A 15,000-nucleotide genomic window follows, 5' to 3' on the forward strand; every position below is an offset into this window, starting at 1 on the left:
GAGGGCTCGAGACAAAGCTCGACCCTAAACCGCGCCAAGTACGGAGGGAACAGCGCGGCTAAGGGCTCGAAACAAACCCTAAACCGCGCCAAGTACGGAGGGAACAGCGCGGCTAAGGGCTCGAAACAAACCCTAAACCGCGCCAAGTACGGAAGGAACGGCGCGGAGAGGGCTCGAGACAAAGCTCGACCCTAAACCGCGCCAAGTACGGAGGGAACAGCGCGGCTAAGGGCTCGAAACAAACCCTGAACCGCGCCAAGTACGAAAGGAACGGCGCGCAGTAGGGGTTTAAAACAAAGCTGGTCCCAAAATCGCGCCAAGTACGAAAGGAACAGCGCGGTCGAGACTCGGAAGAAAAAGCTTTCAAAGTGTCGTAGCACGATGCACACTGCTGTTCGTGTGGAACAAACGTGACTACCGTGCTGTACGGTGGAGTTCTGTGCGCAAAAGCGGCGCGTGTGTTTCTAAGCACCACAGCGTTGTGTCAAAAAAGAGGTGCCTGAGAGAAACGCATGCGACTGCCGTGCTTTGCGGCATAGCACCGTGCGCAAAAACGGTGCGCATGCAAGAGGTGTCAGAGCAAGCGAACTTGTGCCACGAGCAACAGGTCACTAAAAGCCTATAGATGACGGTGTTGGAGGAAAAGAAAAATATCGAGAAAGCACTGCGGTGTGCCGTGCGTAGGGACGGGCGCGCGTGCCACATGCCGCCGAAATATGGGTGTCGGAGAAAACAGAGTGCCGCGCGTAACGAGGGGCGCGCGTGTTACAGAGAGATATGCCCAAACGCATTAAAGTGTACGCAGGTGTCCTAAGGCAGTTTTTTTTTTTTTCCTCATTTTGATGTCGCCCCGGCTGACGCGGTTTTCGTTTTTCCGTGCCGCCCCGGCTGACGCAGTTTTTGCGCCGCCCCGGCTGACGCGGTTTTTGCGCCGCCCCGGCTGACGCGGTTTTCGCGCCGCCCCGGCTGACGCGGTTTTCGCGCCGCCCCGGCTGACGCGGTTTTTGCGTCGCCCCGGCTGACGCGGTTCGGACTTTGCACTTTTTGGCTCACCCCGGCTGGCGGCCCACTCACTCGATCGCCAGGTCTGTTTGCCCCGGTGGTTCCACCGCCAGGCTTAAGCGCGAACTTTTTTTGTTTGTTTTCTTTTGATTAAGCGCAAGCTTTTTTCTTTGTTTTCTTTTGATTAAGCGCGGGCTTTTTTCTTTGTTTTTTTTTTTTATTTCGCCCCGGCAGACGCGGTTTTTGCGCCGCCCCGGCTGACGCGGTTTTTGCCGCCCCGGCTGACGCAGTTCGGACTTAGCACTTTTCGGCTGTGCCTGGCTGGCGGCCCACTCACTCGATCGCCATGTCTGTTTGCCACAGTTTTCCCGGTGGTGCCGCACCCGGGCTCGCCCCGGCTGACGCAGTTTTCGCGCCGCCCCGGCTGACGCGGTTTCGTGCCGCCCCGGCAGACGCGGTTTTCGCGCCGCCCCGGCTGACGCGGTTTTTGCGTCGCCCCGGCTGACACGGTTCGGACTTTGCACTTTTCGGCTGTGCCTGGCTGGCGGCCCACTCACTCGATCGCCATGTCTGTTTGCCACAGTTTTCCCGGTGGTGCCGCACCCGGGCTCGCCCCGGCTGACGCAGTTTTCGCGCCGCCCCGGCTGACGCGGTTTCGTGCCGCCCCGGCAGACGCGGTTTTCGCGCCGCCCCGGCTGACGCGGTTTCGTGCCGCCCCGGCAGACGCAGTTCGGACTTAGCACTTTTCGGCTGTGCCTGGCTGGCGGCCCACTCACTCGATCGCCATGTCTGTTTGCCACAGTTTTCCCGGTGGTGCCGCACCCGGGCTCGCCCCGGCTGACGCAGTTTTCGCGCCGCCCCGGCTGACGCGGTTTCGTGCCGCCCCGGCAGACGCGGTTTTCGCGCCGCCCCGGCTGACGCGGTTTCGTGCCGCCCCGGCAGACGCAGTTCGGACTTAGCACTTTTCGGCTGTGCCTGGCTGGCGGCCCACTCACTCAATCGCCATGTCTGTTTGCCACAGTTTTCCCGGTGGTGCCGCACCCGGGCTCGCCCCGGCTGACGCAGTTTTCGCGCCGCCCCGGCTGACGCGGTTTCGTGCCGCCCCGGCAGACGCGGTTTTCGCGCCGCCCCGGCTGACGCGGTTTCGTGCCGCCCCGGCAGACGCAGTTCGGACTTAGCACTTTTCGGCTGTGCCTGGCTGGCGGCCCACTCACTCGATCGCCATGTCTGTTTGCCACAGTTTTCCCGGTGGTGCCGCACCCGGGCTCGCCCCGGCAGACGCGTTTTTTTTTTTCTTTCGCCCCGGCTGACGCAGTTTTCGCGCCGCCCCGGCTGACGCGGTTTCGTGCCGCCCCGGCAGACGCGGTTTTTTGCGCCGCCCCGGCTGACGCGGTTTTTGCCGCCCCGGCTGACGCAGTTCGGACTTAGCACTTTTCGGCTGTGCCTGGCTGGCGGCCCACTCACTCGATCGCCATGTCTGTTTGCCACAGTTTTCCCGGTGGTGCCGCACCCGGGCTCGCCCCGGCTGACGCAGTTTTCGCGCCGCCCCGGCTGACGCGGTTTCGTGCCGCCCCGGCAGACGCGGTTTTCGCGCCGCCCCGGCTGACGCGGTTTCGTGCCGCCCCGGCAGACGCAGTTCGGACTTAGCACTTTTCGGCTGTGCCTGGCTGGCGGCCCACTCACTCGATCGCCATGTCTGTTTGCCACAGTTTTCCCGGTGGTGCCGCACCCGGGCTCGCCCCGGCTGACGCAGTTTTCGCGCCGCCCCGGCTGACGCGGTTTCGTGCCGCCCCGGCAGACGCGGTTTTCGCGCCGCCCCGGCTGACGCGGTTTCGTGCCGCCCCGGCAGACGCAGTTCGGACTTAGCACTTTTCGGCTGTGCCTGGCTGGCGGCCCACTCACTCGATCGCCATGTCTGTTTGCCACAGTTTTCCCGGTGGTGCCGCACCCGGGCTCGCCCCGGCAGACGCGTTTTTTTTTTTCTTTCGCCCCGGCTGACGCAGTTTTCGCGCCGCCCCGGCTGACGCGGTTTCGTGCCGCCCCGGCAGACGCGGTTTTTTTGCGCCGCCCCGGCTGACGCGGTTTTTGCCGCCCCGGCTGACGCAGTTCGGACTTGGCACTTTTTGGCTGAGCCTGGCTGGTGGCCCACTCACTCGATCGCCATGTCTGTTAGCCACAGTTTTCCCGGTGGTGCCGCACCCGGGCTCGCCCCGGCTGACGCAGTTTTCGCGCCGCCCCGGCAGACGCGGTTTTCGCGCCGCCCCGGCTGACGCGGTTTTTGCCGCCCCGGCTGACGCAGTTCGGACTTGGCACTTTTTGGGCTGAGCCTGGCTGGCGGCCCACTCACTCGATCGCCATGTCTGTTTGCCACAGTCTTCCCGGTGGTGCCGCACCCGGGCTCGCCCCGGCAGACGCGTTTTTTTTTTCTTTCGCCCCGGCAGACGTGGTTCCCCCCCCCCCCCTTTTCGCTCGCCCCGGCTGACGAGGTTTTCGCGCCGCCCCGGCTGACGCAGTTTTCGCGCCGCCCCGGCTGACGCGGTTTCGTGCCGCCCCGGCTGACGCGGTTTTCGCGCCGCCCCGGCTGACGCGGTTTTTGCGTCGCCCCGGCTGACACGGTTCGGACTTTGCACTTTTCGGCTGTGCCTGGCTGGCGGCCCACTCACTCGATCGCCATGTCTGTTTGCCACAGTTTTCCCGGTGGTGCCGCACCCGGGCTCGCCCCGGCTGACGCAGTTTTCGCGCCGCCCCGGCAGACGCGGTTTTCGCGCCGCCCCGGCTGACGCGGTTTCGTGCCGCCCCGGCAGACGCAGTTCGGACTTAGCACTTTTCGGCTGTGCCTGGCTGGCGGCCCACTCACTCGATCGCCATGTCTGTTTGCCACAGTTTTCCCGGTGGTGCCGCACCCGGGCTCGCCCCGGCTGACGCAGTTTTCGCGCCGCCCCGGCTGACGCGGTTTCGTGCCGCCCCGGCAGACGCGGTTTTCGCGCCGCCCCGGCTGACGCGGTTTCGTGCCGCCCCGGCAGACGCAGTTCGGACTTAGCACTTTTCGGCTGTGCCTGGCTGGCGGCCCACTCACTCGATCGCCATGTCTGTTTGCCACAGTTTTCCCGGTGGTGCCGCACCCGGGCTCGCCCCGGCAGACGCGTTTTTTTTTTTTCTTTCGCCCCGGCTGACGCAGTTTTCGCGCCGCCCCGGCTGACGCGGTTTCGTGCCGCCCCGGCAGACGCGGTTTTTTGCGCCGCCCCGGCTGACGCGGTTTTTGCCGCCCCGGCTGACGCAGTTCGGACTTAGCACTTTTCGGCTGTGCCTGGCTGGCGGCCCACTCACTCGATCGCCATGTCTGTTTGCCACAGTTTTCCCGGTGGTGCCGCACCCGGGCTCGCCCCGGCTGACGCAGTTTTCGCGCCGCCCCGGCTGACGCGGTTTCGTGCCGCCCCGGCAGACGCGGTTTTCGCGCCGCCCCGGCTGACGCGGTTTCGTGCCGCCCCGGCAGACGCAGTTCGGACTTAGCACTTTTCGGCTGTGCCTGGCTGGCGGCCCACTCACTCGATCGCCATGTCTGTTTGCCACAGTTTTCCCGGTGGTGCCGCACCCGGGCTCGCCCCGGCTGACGCAGTTTTCGCGCCGCCCCGGCTGACGCGGTTTCGTGCCGCCCCGGCAGACGCGGTTTTCGCGCCGCCCCGGCTGACGCGGTTTCGTGCCGCCCCGGCAGACGCAGTTCGGACTTAGCACTTTTCGGCTGTGCCTGGCTGGCGGCCCACTCACTCGATCGCCATGTCTGTTTGCCACAGTTTTCCCGGTGGTGCCGCACCCGGGCTCGCCCCGGCAGACGCGTTTTTTTTTTTCTTTCGCCCCGGCTGACGCAGTTTTCCCGCCCCGGCAGACGCGGTTTTCGCGCCGCCCCGGCTGACGCGGTTTTTGCCGCCCCGGCTGACGCAGTTCGGACTTGGCACTTTTTGGGCTGAGCCTGGCTGGCGGCCCACTCACTCGATCGCCATGTCTGTTTGCCACAGTCTTCCCGGTGGTGCCGCACCCGGGCTCGCCCCGGCAGACGCGTTTTTTTTTCTTTCGCCCCGGCAGACGTGGTTCCCCCCCCCCCTTTTCGCTCGCCCCGGCTGACGAGGTTTTCGCGCCGCCCCGGCTGACGCAGTTTTCGCGCCGCCCCGGCTGACGCGGTTTCGTGCCGCCCCGGCTGACGCGGTTTTCGCGCCGCCCCGGCTGACGCGGTTTTTGCGTCGCCCCGGCTGACACGGTTCGGACTTTGCACTTTTCGGCTGTGCCTGGCTGGCGGCCCACTCACTCGATCGCCATGTCTGTTTGCCACAGTTTTCCCGGTGGTGCCGCACCCGGGCTTGCCCCGGCAGACGCGTTTTTTTTTTTCTTTTCGCCCCGGCTGACGCAGTTTTCGCCCCGCCCCGGCTGACGCGGTTTCGTGCCGCCCCGGCAGACGCGGTTTTTTGCGCCGCCCCGGCTGACGCGGTTTTTGCCGCCCCGGCTGACGCAGTTCGGACTTTGCACTTTTTGGCTGAGCCTGGCTGGCGGCCCACTCACTCGATCGCCATGTCTGTTTGCCACAGTTTTCCCGGTGGTGCCGCACCCGGGCTCGCCCCGGCAGACGCGTTTTTTTTTTCCTTCGCCCCGGCAGACGTGGTTCCCCCCCCCCCCCTCCGTCTTTCTTTTTGTTTTTTTTTTCGCCGCGGCTGAAGTGGATTTTTCGGTGCCTCGACGCCCCGGTAGTCGCGGTTTTTCCGTTTCCGCACGGCCCCGGCTGACGCTGCTCGGTCACAGTCGCCTTTTGTGAGGATTGCAGACTTCTTGAGCGCGGGTGTTTTTTTTTTGTTGTTGTTGTTGTTTTATTACGCATTCGCTCCAGCAGACGCTGTTTAGACTTTTTGTTTCCTCTTTTATCCTGCGACGAGGTGACGAGGTTTATTCGGTGCCCCGCCGCCCCGGCTGAAGTGATTTTTCCTGTCCCGTGCCGCCCCGGCTGACGCGGTTGGGACTTCGCGTTTGTTCGGCCGCCACGGGTTTTGGCGCACTCGCTCGGTTGCTTGTTGTTGCCACTTGTTGCGAACCCAGGTTTCTTGAGCGAGCGCGGGCGTTTTTTCTTCCTTTCTTTCTTTGTTCTATGTGTTAGCGAATCGGCCTTTAATATCACACGAGGACTCACAACCAACAATTTTCAGTTTGAAGTGTAAAAAATCTGCAGGTGTTGACGTAACTGACTTGCCCCGTACCCTTGAGTACATCCATGAAGTTCTCGTAGTACTACTAAATCGCATTATTCCAAGTGGAGAAATTCCCATAAACTTGCAAACCTCTACACGAAAATCGGTGCGCGTGATAAAGTTGAAAATTATCGTCCGATATCAAATGTGCCTTCTATAACACAAATTCTAGGAAAAAAAAAAAAAAAAACTTGTTCGCCGTTCTCTGCGCCGTGACTGGCAGCACTCCGGCGAAGCGAAACGGGGTCGATTCGAGCACGATATCGGCGTCTTTCGACGTGCTCGCCGGCGACCGTCGCACGAGTACGTCGCACGAGCGCGTCTGCCGGGGCGCCGTTTGCGAAGCCGACGCAAAAGTGGGAACCGCCGCTCGGATGATCGCCGCTTTCGGCAGAGTGAGTGTTGGCACTCCGGGGAAGCGAAACAGCGTGAATGCGCCCACGAAATCGGCGTATTTTGAAGTGCCCGCCGGCGACCGTCGCACGAGTACGGTAAACCGCGTCAGCCGGGGCGTAGTTCGGGACGCCGACGAAAAAGTGGGAAGCGCAACTCGGATCTTCGCCGTTTTTGCAGGAGTGAGTGGCGGCCCTCCTGCGAGACCAAGAAGCATCGATTCGTGCACGAATTCGGCGCCTTTCGACGTGATCGCCGGCGACCGTCGCTCGAGTAGGGCAAACCGCGTCTGCCGGGGCGGGCTTCGGGACGCCGATGCGAAAGTGGGAAACGCTGCTCGGATGTTCGCCGTTTTTGGCCGAGTGAGTGCTGGCACTCGGGCGAAGCCAAACGGGGCCGATTACGGCACGATATCGGCGTCTTTCGACGTGCCCGGCGGCGACCGTCGCACGAGTACGGTAAACCGCGTCAGCCCGGGCGGAGTTCGGGACGCCGATGCGAAAGTGGAGAACGCCGCTCGGATCTTCGCCGTTTTTGGAGGAGTGAGTGGCGGCACTCCGGAGAAGCCAAGGAGCGCCAATTAGCGCACGATATCGGCGTCTTTCGACGCGCTCGCCGGCGACCGTCGAACGAGTAGGGCAAACCGCGTCTGCCGGGGCGGGGTTTACGACGCCGACGCAAAAGTGGGAACCGCCGCTCGGATGTTGGCCGTTTTTGGCAGAGTGAGTGCTGGCACACCGGCGACGCGAAAGAGCGCGAAAGCGCCCACGAAAGTGGCGTATTTGGACGTGCTTGACGGCGACCGCTGCAGGAGTACGAAAAACCACGTCAGCCGGGGCGAGCGACCCACGGCGGTCTGGGTGCTTATCGCTGCTATTATAGGGGCACCCCGGCAGACGCAGAAAAAAAAAATTTTTTTTCGACCTTCTTTTTTGCTGGTCGAGCTCGGGTAACCCAGGTCGCAATGGGAGCCGCGCACGAAAGCGGCGTCGCGAGACGCGTTCGCGGTCGCTAGTCGCACGAGCTCGGCAACCGCGTCAGCCGGCGCGGAGTTCGGGATGCCGACGGCTAAGTGGGTACCGCTGCTCGGATGTTCGCCGTTTTTGGCCGAGTGAGTGCTGGCACTCCGGCGAAGCGAAACGGGGCCGATTCGGGCACGATATCGGCGTATTTCGACGTGCTCGCCGGCGACCGTCGCACGAGTACGGCAAAGCGCGTCTGCCGGGGCGAGGTTTGCGATGCCGACGAAAAAGTGGGAAGCGCCGCTCGGATCTTCGCCGTTTTTGCAGGAGTGAGTGGCGGCCCTCCTGCGAGACCAAGAAGCATCGACTCGCGCACGATATCGGTGTCTTTCGACGTGCCCGCCGGCCACCGCCGCACGAGTACGGCAAACCGCGTATGCCGGGGCGGGGTTGGCGACGCCGACGCAAAAGTGGGAACCGCCACTAGGATGTTCGCCGTTTTTGGCAGAGTGAGTGCTGGCACACCGGCGACGCGAAAGAGCGCGAAAGCGCCCACGAAAGTGGCGTATTTGGACGTGCTTGACGGCGACCGCTGCAGGAGTACGAAAAACCACGTCAGCCGGGGCGAGCGACCCACGGCGGTCTGGGTGCTTATCGCTGCTATTATAGGGGCACCCCGGCAGACGCAGAAAAAAAAAATTTTTTTTCGACCTTCTTTTTTGCTGGTCGAGCTCGGGTAACCCAGGTCGCAATGGGAGCCGCGCACGAAAGCGGCGTCGCGAGACGCGTTCGCGGTCGCTAGTCGCACGAGCTCGGCAACCGCGTCAGCCGGCGCGGAGTTCGGGATGCCGACGGCTAAGTGGGTACCGCTGCTCGGATGTTCGCCGTTTTTGGCCGAGTGAGTGCTGGCACTCCGGCGAAGCGAAACGGGGCCGATTCGGGCACGATATCGGCGTATTTCGACGTGCTCGCCGGCGACCGTCGCACGAGTACGGCAAAGCGCGTCTGCCGGGGCGAGGTTTGCGATGCCGACGAAAAAGTGGGAAGCGCCGCTCGGATCTTCGCCGTTTTTGCAGGAGTGAGTGGCGGCCCTCCTGCGAGACCAAGAAGCATCGACTCGCGCACGATATCGGTGTCTTTCGACGTGCCCGCCGGCCACCGCCGCACGAGTACGGCAAACCGCGTATGCCGGGGCGGGGTTGGCGACGCCGACGCAAAAGTGGGAACCGCCACTAGGATGTTCGCCGTTTTTGGCAGAGTGAGTGCTGGCACTCCGGCGAAGCGAAAGAGCGCGAATGCGCCCACGAAAGTGGCGTGTTTGGACGTGCTTGACGACGACCACCGCAGGAAAACGAAAAACCACGTCAGCCGGGGCGAGCGACCCATGGCGGTCTGGGTGCTTATCGCTGCTATTATAGGGGCACCCCGGCAGACGCAAAAAAAAAAAAATTTTTTTTCGACATTCTTTCTTGCTCGTCGACCTCGGGTGACCCAGGTCGCAGTGGGAGCCGCGCACGAAAGCGGCGTCGCGAGACGGCTTCGCGGTCGCTAGTCGCACGAGCTCGGCAACCGCGTCTGCCGGGGCGGAGTTCGGGACGCCGACGGCTAAGTGGGAACCGCCGCTCGGATGTTCGCCGTTTGTGGCCGAGTGAGTGCTGGCACTCCGGCGAAGCCAAACGGGGCCGATTCCGGCACGATATCGGCGTCTTTCTACGTGCTCGCCGGCGACCGTCGCACGAGTACGGCAAAGTGCGTCTGCCGGGGCGGGGTTTGCGACGCGTACGCAATAGTGAGAACCGTCGCTCGGATGTTCGTCGTCTTTCGCCGAGCCAGTGCTGGCACTCCGGCGAAGCCGAACGGAGCCGATTCGGGCACGATATCGGCGTCTTTCCACGTGCTCGCCGGCGACCGTCGCACGAGTACGGTAAACCGCGTCAGCCGGGGCGGAGTTCGGGACGCCGATGCGAAAGTGGGAAGCGCCGCTCGGATCTTCGCCGTTTTTGGAGGAGTCAGTGGCGGCACTCCGGTGAAGCCAAGGTGCGCCAATTCGCGCACGATATCGGCGTCTTTCGACGTGCCCGCCGGCCACCGTCGCACGAGTACGGCAAACCTCGTCTGCCGGGGCGGGGTTTGCGACGCCGACGCAAAAGTGGGAACCGCCGCTCGGATGTTCGCCGTTTTTGGCAGAGTGAGTGCTGGCACTCCGGCGAAGCGAAAGAGCGTGAATGCGCCCACGAAAGTAGCGTATTTGGACGTGCTTGACGGCGACCGCCGCAGGAGTACGAAAAACCACGTCAGCCGGGGCGAGCGACCCACGGCGGTCTGGGTGCTTATCGCTGCTATTATAGGGGCACCCCGGCAGACGCAGAAAGAAAAAAAAAAAAAAATGGGGACATGGCGTGCGTCACCGTGCGGCTTCGCAGCGTTGCCGAAGTCGCCGAGCCCTTCGACTGAGCCGAACGGCGGACAGGGAACGTTGGTCGGCCGTTCTAACCTGTCGGTGCCACGCCGAGACGTCGTTAAGGAAAACCGCGTCGTGGGCCTCTACGACGCCGTCGAGTCGTTGTACGTTTGGTGTCCAGCGTGTCGGCGGCGAGTAGCGGACACGTCGTTCACGACTTCGGTCTTTCGCAGTCGACGCGAACTTGCGGAGAGTCGTGGTGCCTCACGTTTTCGGCAGAAACCGCGGCGGAATTTTCCCGTGCGTGCGCGCACGACCTCGGTGCTGTGCCGTCAGCGTAGTGTTGCACAAACTCGTGGCCTACCCAAGGTGCGGTACGTTTGCGGCCGTATCCTCGGTGGGAATTTCGTGAGTAGGGTCGCAAATTCTACGACCTCGGCGGGTTTGAGAGCGACGTAGACTTGTGGCACGCTCAACGTGCCACACGTTTCGGGGCACACCCGCGGTGAAATTTTCTCGAGTACGCTCGTATTAGTGCCCAAGGAGGTCTGGGTACTTATCGCTGCTATTATGTGGGGGTTCTCGTGAGCGGCGTACGCGAAAGCGACCGGGTGTCTGATATGCGGCGGGCTTCGGCCTCGTCAAGCGTGTCCTCGGGTCTGCTCCAGGGGAATCCACGGCAGTCGTCTGCAGCCTCATCCGCTTGATGCGTTAGGGGCTGGTTGTCGGACGGTGCCGTTTTACCACGATATCGAGGTGTGTTCCGTGTCGTCCTCGGGCGATTCAGATGCGAAAGCGCCGAAGACGCGGGCGTGACCCGTCGTCTGGCGGCTTTGCAGTCTCGGCTCCGTTGCTAGTTCCGGCCGGTCCACCGACAGTGCAGCGGGCTTGGGCAACCCGCACGGCGCGACCGAGTCGATGCAACGAAAAAGAGCGAGCATGAACGTGCTTCTTGCCGCACGGCTCCCACTCGTCTTTCGGGAAGGTTGTGCCGTAGCGAGCTCGAACGCCGTCATCTCGGAGTGCAAAATAAGCGTGTTGGGGCGCCTGAAGGTGGCCTCCGCCGCACACAGACTGCGTCCGGCCCGCCGAAGGCGAGGACGGACGCGCAGTCGAACGATTACCTGGTTGATCCTGCCAGTAATCATATGCTTGTCTCAAAGATTAAGCCATGCATGTCTAAGTACATGCCGAAATAAGGCGAAACCGCGAATGGCTCATTAAATCAGTTATGGTTCCTTAGATCGTTTCTTCCTACTTGGATAACTGTGGCAATTCTAGAGCTAATACATGCAGTGAGCCTGGAGCCCTTTGGGTAACGGGTGCTTTTATTAGACCAAGATCGATCGGGTTTCGGCCCGTATTGTGTGGTGACTCTGGATAACTTTGTGCTGATCGCATGGCCACGAGCCGGCGACGTTTCTTTCAAGTGTCTGCCTTATCAACTTTCGATGGTAGGTTACTTGCTTACCATGGTTGTTACGGGTAACGGAGAATCAGGGTTCGATTCCGGAGAGGGAGCCTGAGAAACGGCTACCACATCCAAGGAAGGCAGCAGGCGCGCAAATTACCCACTCCCGGCACGGGGAGGTAGTGACGAAAAATAACAATACGGGACTCTTTTGAGGCCCCGTAATTGAAATGAGTACACTCTAAATCCTTTAACGAGGATCAATTGGAGGGCAAGTCTGGTGCCAGCAGCCGCGGTAATTCCAGCTCCAATAGCGTATACTAAAGCTGCTGCGGTTAAAAAGCTCGTAGTTGGATCTCAGTTCCAGACGAGTAGTGCATCTACCCGATGCGACGGCTCGGACTGAACATCATGCCGGTTCTTTCTTGGTGCACTTCATTGTGTGCCTCGAGATGGCCGGTGCTTTTACTTTGAAAAAATTAGAGTGCTCAACGCAGGCGAGTCGCCTGAATAAACTTGCATGGAATAATAGAACAAGACCTCGTTTCTGTTCTGTTGGTTTTTGGAATACGAGGTAATGATTAAGAGGGACGGACGGGGGCATTCGTATTGCGGCGCTAGAGGTGAAATTCTTGGACCGTCGCAAGACGAACTACTGCGAAAGCATTTGCCAAGAATGTTTTCATTGATCAAGAACGAAAGTCAGAGGTTCGAAGGCGATCAGATACCGCCCTAGTTCTGACCATAAACGATGCCAACCAGCGATCCGCCTGAGTTACTCAAATGACTCGGCGGGCAGCTTCCGGGAAACCAAAGTATTTGGGTTCCGGGGGAAGTATGGTTGCAAAGCTGAAACTTAAAGGAATTGACGGAAGGGCACCACCAGGAGTGGAGCCTGCGGCTTAATTTGACTCAACACGGGAAAACTTACCCGGCCCGGACACTGGGAGGATTGACAGATTGAGAGCTCTTTCTTGATTCGGTGGATGGTGGTGCATGGCCGTTCTTAGTTGGTGGAGCGATTTGTCTGGTTAATTCCGATAACGAACGAGACTCTAGCCTATTAAATAGGTGCGGGGTTCCCAGCACCTTACAACCTTCTTAGAGGGACAAGCGGCTCCTAGCCGCACGAAACAGAGCAATAACAGGTCTGTGATGCCCTTAGATGTCCGGGGCCGCACGCGCGCTACACTGAAGGAAGCAGCGTGTCTTTATCCCTGTCTGAAAAGACTGGGTAACCCGTGGAACTTCTTTCGTGATTGGGATAGGGGCTTGCAATTGTTCCCCTTGAACGAGGAATTCCCAGTAAGCGCGAGTCATAAGCTCGCGTTGATTACGTCCCTGCCCTTTGTACACACCGCCCGTCGCTACTACCGATTGAATGATTTAGTGAGGTCTTCGGACCGATGTCCGGCGCGGCCTTTCGGTTGCGCCGGTCTGTTGGAAAGATGACCAAACTTGATCATTTAGAGGAAGTAAAAGTCGTAACAAGGTTTCCGTAGGTGAACCTGCGGAAGGATCATTAACGGATTGTGAAGGGTGAGCGCCTCAGCTGCGTCTGCGCCCGACACTTTCTGCCGCTGACCCCGTTTGGACGCGGGGTCGGCTTTTCCCCACGGGGCTGCCTGAATGTGGAGCGGCACCCCGTGACAAATTGTTGCGCCCAGCGGACGCCAACACCGCGACCTTGGACGGTCGGCCAGGTGGCGGACGCGGGTACAAACGGCGCAACGCACTCATAGGTCGGCTTTCGACCCGCCACTGCACCGTGGCTCGAAGCGCTCGAAATGCGCGACCCGACCGCTGCGGGACCGCCTAGTACTGTAAACAGGAGCGGCGGAGCGCGAACGGCGAGTCGTGGTTACGTCGGTAGAAGGCGAGGCTGCGCGTTCCCGAAACGCCAGCCGAGTGCCCTCCCGACCGTTCGAGCGTGCAAGAACGAGACCCGACAATCGCGCGGCGACTGCCAAGTACGAGAGGAACGGCACAAGCGTCGGCGGTCGGTCAAGGAACTGGCGATGTGACGGGTCCGCTGTGCACCAGTGCATACCGTCCCGCCGTCCGCGGCAAGCGCCTCCGCGTCCTCGGGTGACGGAGGCTGCCGGTCGGTTCTTGCAGGCGAGGGATCTCGCTGGCACCGGTTCGCGTTGACGCGCGGCCGGTCATGGCACGGCGATGCGACGGCCGAGGTGCGCAGTACTCGATGGAGGAACCGCACGCTCCGATGACCGTCCCGCCCTCCGCGGCGTATGCGTACCGACCGTAATGGTTGCAGCAGCGCCGGCCGGCTTTTGAATTCGCCACACGAAACACGGTGCGAGATCGCGGTTAGGGGAGCGTCGACGTTGCCAGGCGTTTTGCTTGCTGCCGAGGGAAAGGCGGCACGGCCACGTCGCGCTCGTCGCGATTAGCGGGTCTGCGCGCTTTGGGAAGGTGCCGCAACGACTTGCCGAAAGAGGAAGCACGGAAGAACGAGGGACTTGGACGTCCCGACAATTGAACGCACTTGCGGCCAGGCCCTTGCTGGCTTCGTTCTTCCGCCTCGAGTAGGCTCGTACGCGGCTCCGGCGCCGAAAGTGGTCCTTGGCACCGACTTCGGTGGACGTGGGAAGTGCCGCGCAAGTACGGCGCGCCTGGCTCCACCTGTTGGCTAAAGTAGGCAGCCGGATCGGCATTTTGGTGTGCGGTGGCAAACCGTGGATGCGAAAAAAGCTTGTGCGATTTCGTGGAACAAAAAGCGGGGGTCCCCCTTTTTATGCGGAGGAGACCGACCCGCCTGCCGTGGTGAACCGCGACGCCACGGTAAAAACGGGAGAGGCTTGTCGATGGGACCGTGCATCCCGCGCTCCACGGAGGCCGGGAGGCGGCCGCCCGAGGAAATGTGTAGCCGTCGAGGCCCGCATCTGCGTGCACTCTTATCCAAATGGGTGTACCGCAGGCATTTTCTGGTTAGGCGGGCCAATGAGAGCGAGCACACAACGATACCTACGGGTCCGGCTTGGAGAACCGGCTTCGACGCCTCCCGAGTATTTATAGAGGGGTGGACCACGAAAGCACTCGCAAGTAGCGAAAGCGAAACGCCGTCCGAAACACACCGTTTGCTCGATTTGCGGCAGCCGAAAAAGGCGCGGCAGAGTTTTGGAGTCCAAGCGTGCGCTGAAAAGCGCCCTTCTTGGCCACTGTTTGGCCGAGTGCCAGAAACGTTTGGTTTTGACTGTACGGAATTGAACAAACACTTTTTCACGACTCTAAGCGGTGGATCACTCGGTTCTCGGGTCGATGAAGAACGCAGCCAGCTGCGAGACTTGGTGTGAATTGCAGGACACACTGAGCACTGATTCTTTGAACGCACATTGCGGCCTTGGGTCTTCCCTTGGCTTCGTCTGTCTGAGGGTCGGATCACATATCAAGAGAGCCTTCGGCGCACAAGGGAACGTGAGCCGTCGACTCGTTTTGACCGCGTCGGCAACACGGACAGCACGCTGAACACCTCACAGCGAGCGCCAACAGCGGCCACTCAAGGGCGAGACGGTGGCGACCGTCGTGCCAGAGCCCAACCGAAACGGGGGCGACCGACTGCATTGAGGATGTGGCACCTCGTTG

General features: G+C 61.5%; 2 non-coding genes across 2 annotated transcripts; both read left to right on the forward strand.

The window, feature by feature from the left end:
* The first annotated feature begins 11,107 nt into the window (after window positions 1-11,107).
* LOC142793104 (small subunit ribosomal RNA) lies at window positions 11,108-12,922 on the forward strand. The gene has a single exon (XR_012891445.1). It is a non-coding gene; the product is annotated as a small subunit ribosomal RNA (ribosomal RNA).
* Window positions 12,923-14,641: 1,719 nt separating this feature from the next.
* LOC142793099 (5.8S ribosomal RNA) lies at window positions 14,642-14,794 on the forward strand. The gene has a single exon (XR_012891440.1). It is a non-coding gene; the product is annotated as a 5.8S ribosomal RNA (ribosomal RNA).
* Window positions 14,795-15,000: the final 206 nt, after the last annotated feature.

This window comes from Rhipicephalus microplus, unplaced genomic scaffold (genome assembly GCF_043290135.1).
Source record: "Rhipicephalus microplus isolate Deutch F79 unplaced genomic scaffold, USDA_Rmic scaffold_280, whole genome shotgun sequence".
Lineage (NCBI taxonomy): Eukaryota > Metazoa > Arthropoda > Arachnida > Ixodida > Ixodidae > Rhipicephalus > Rhipicephalus microplus.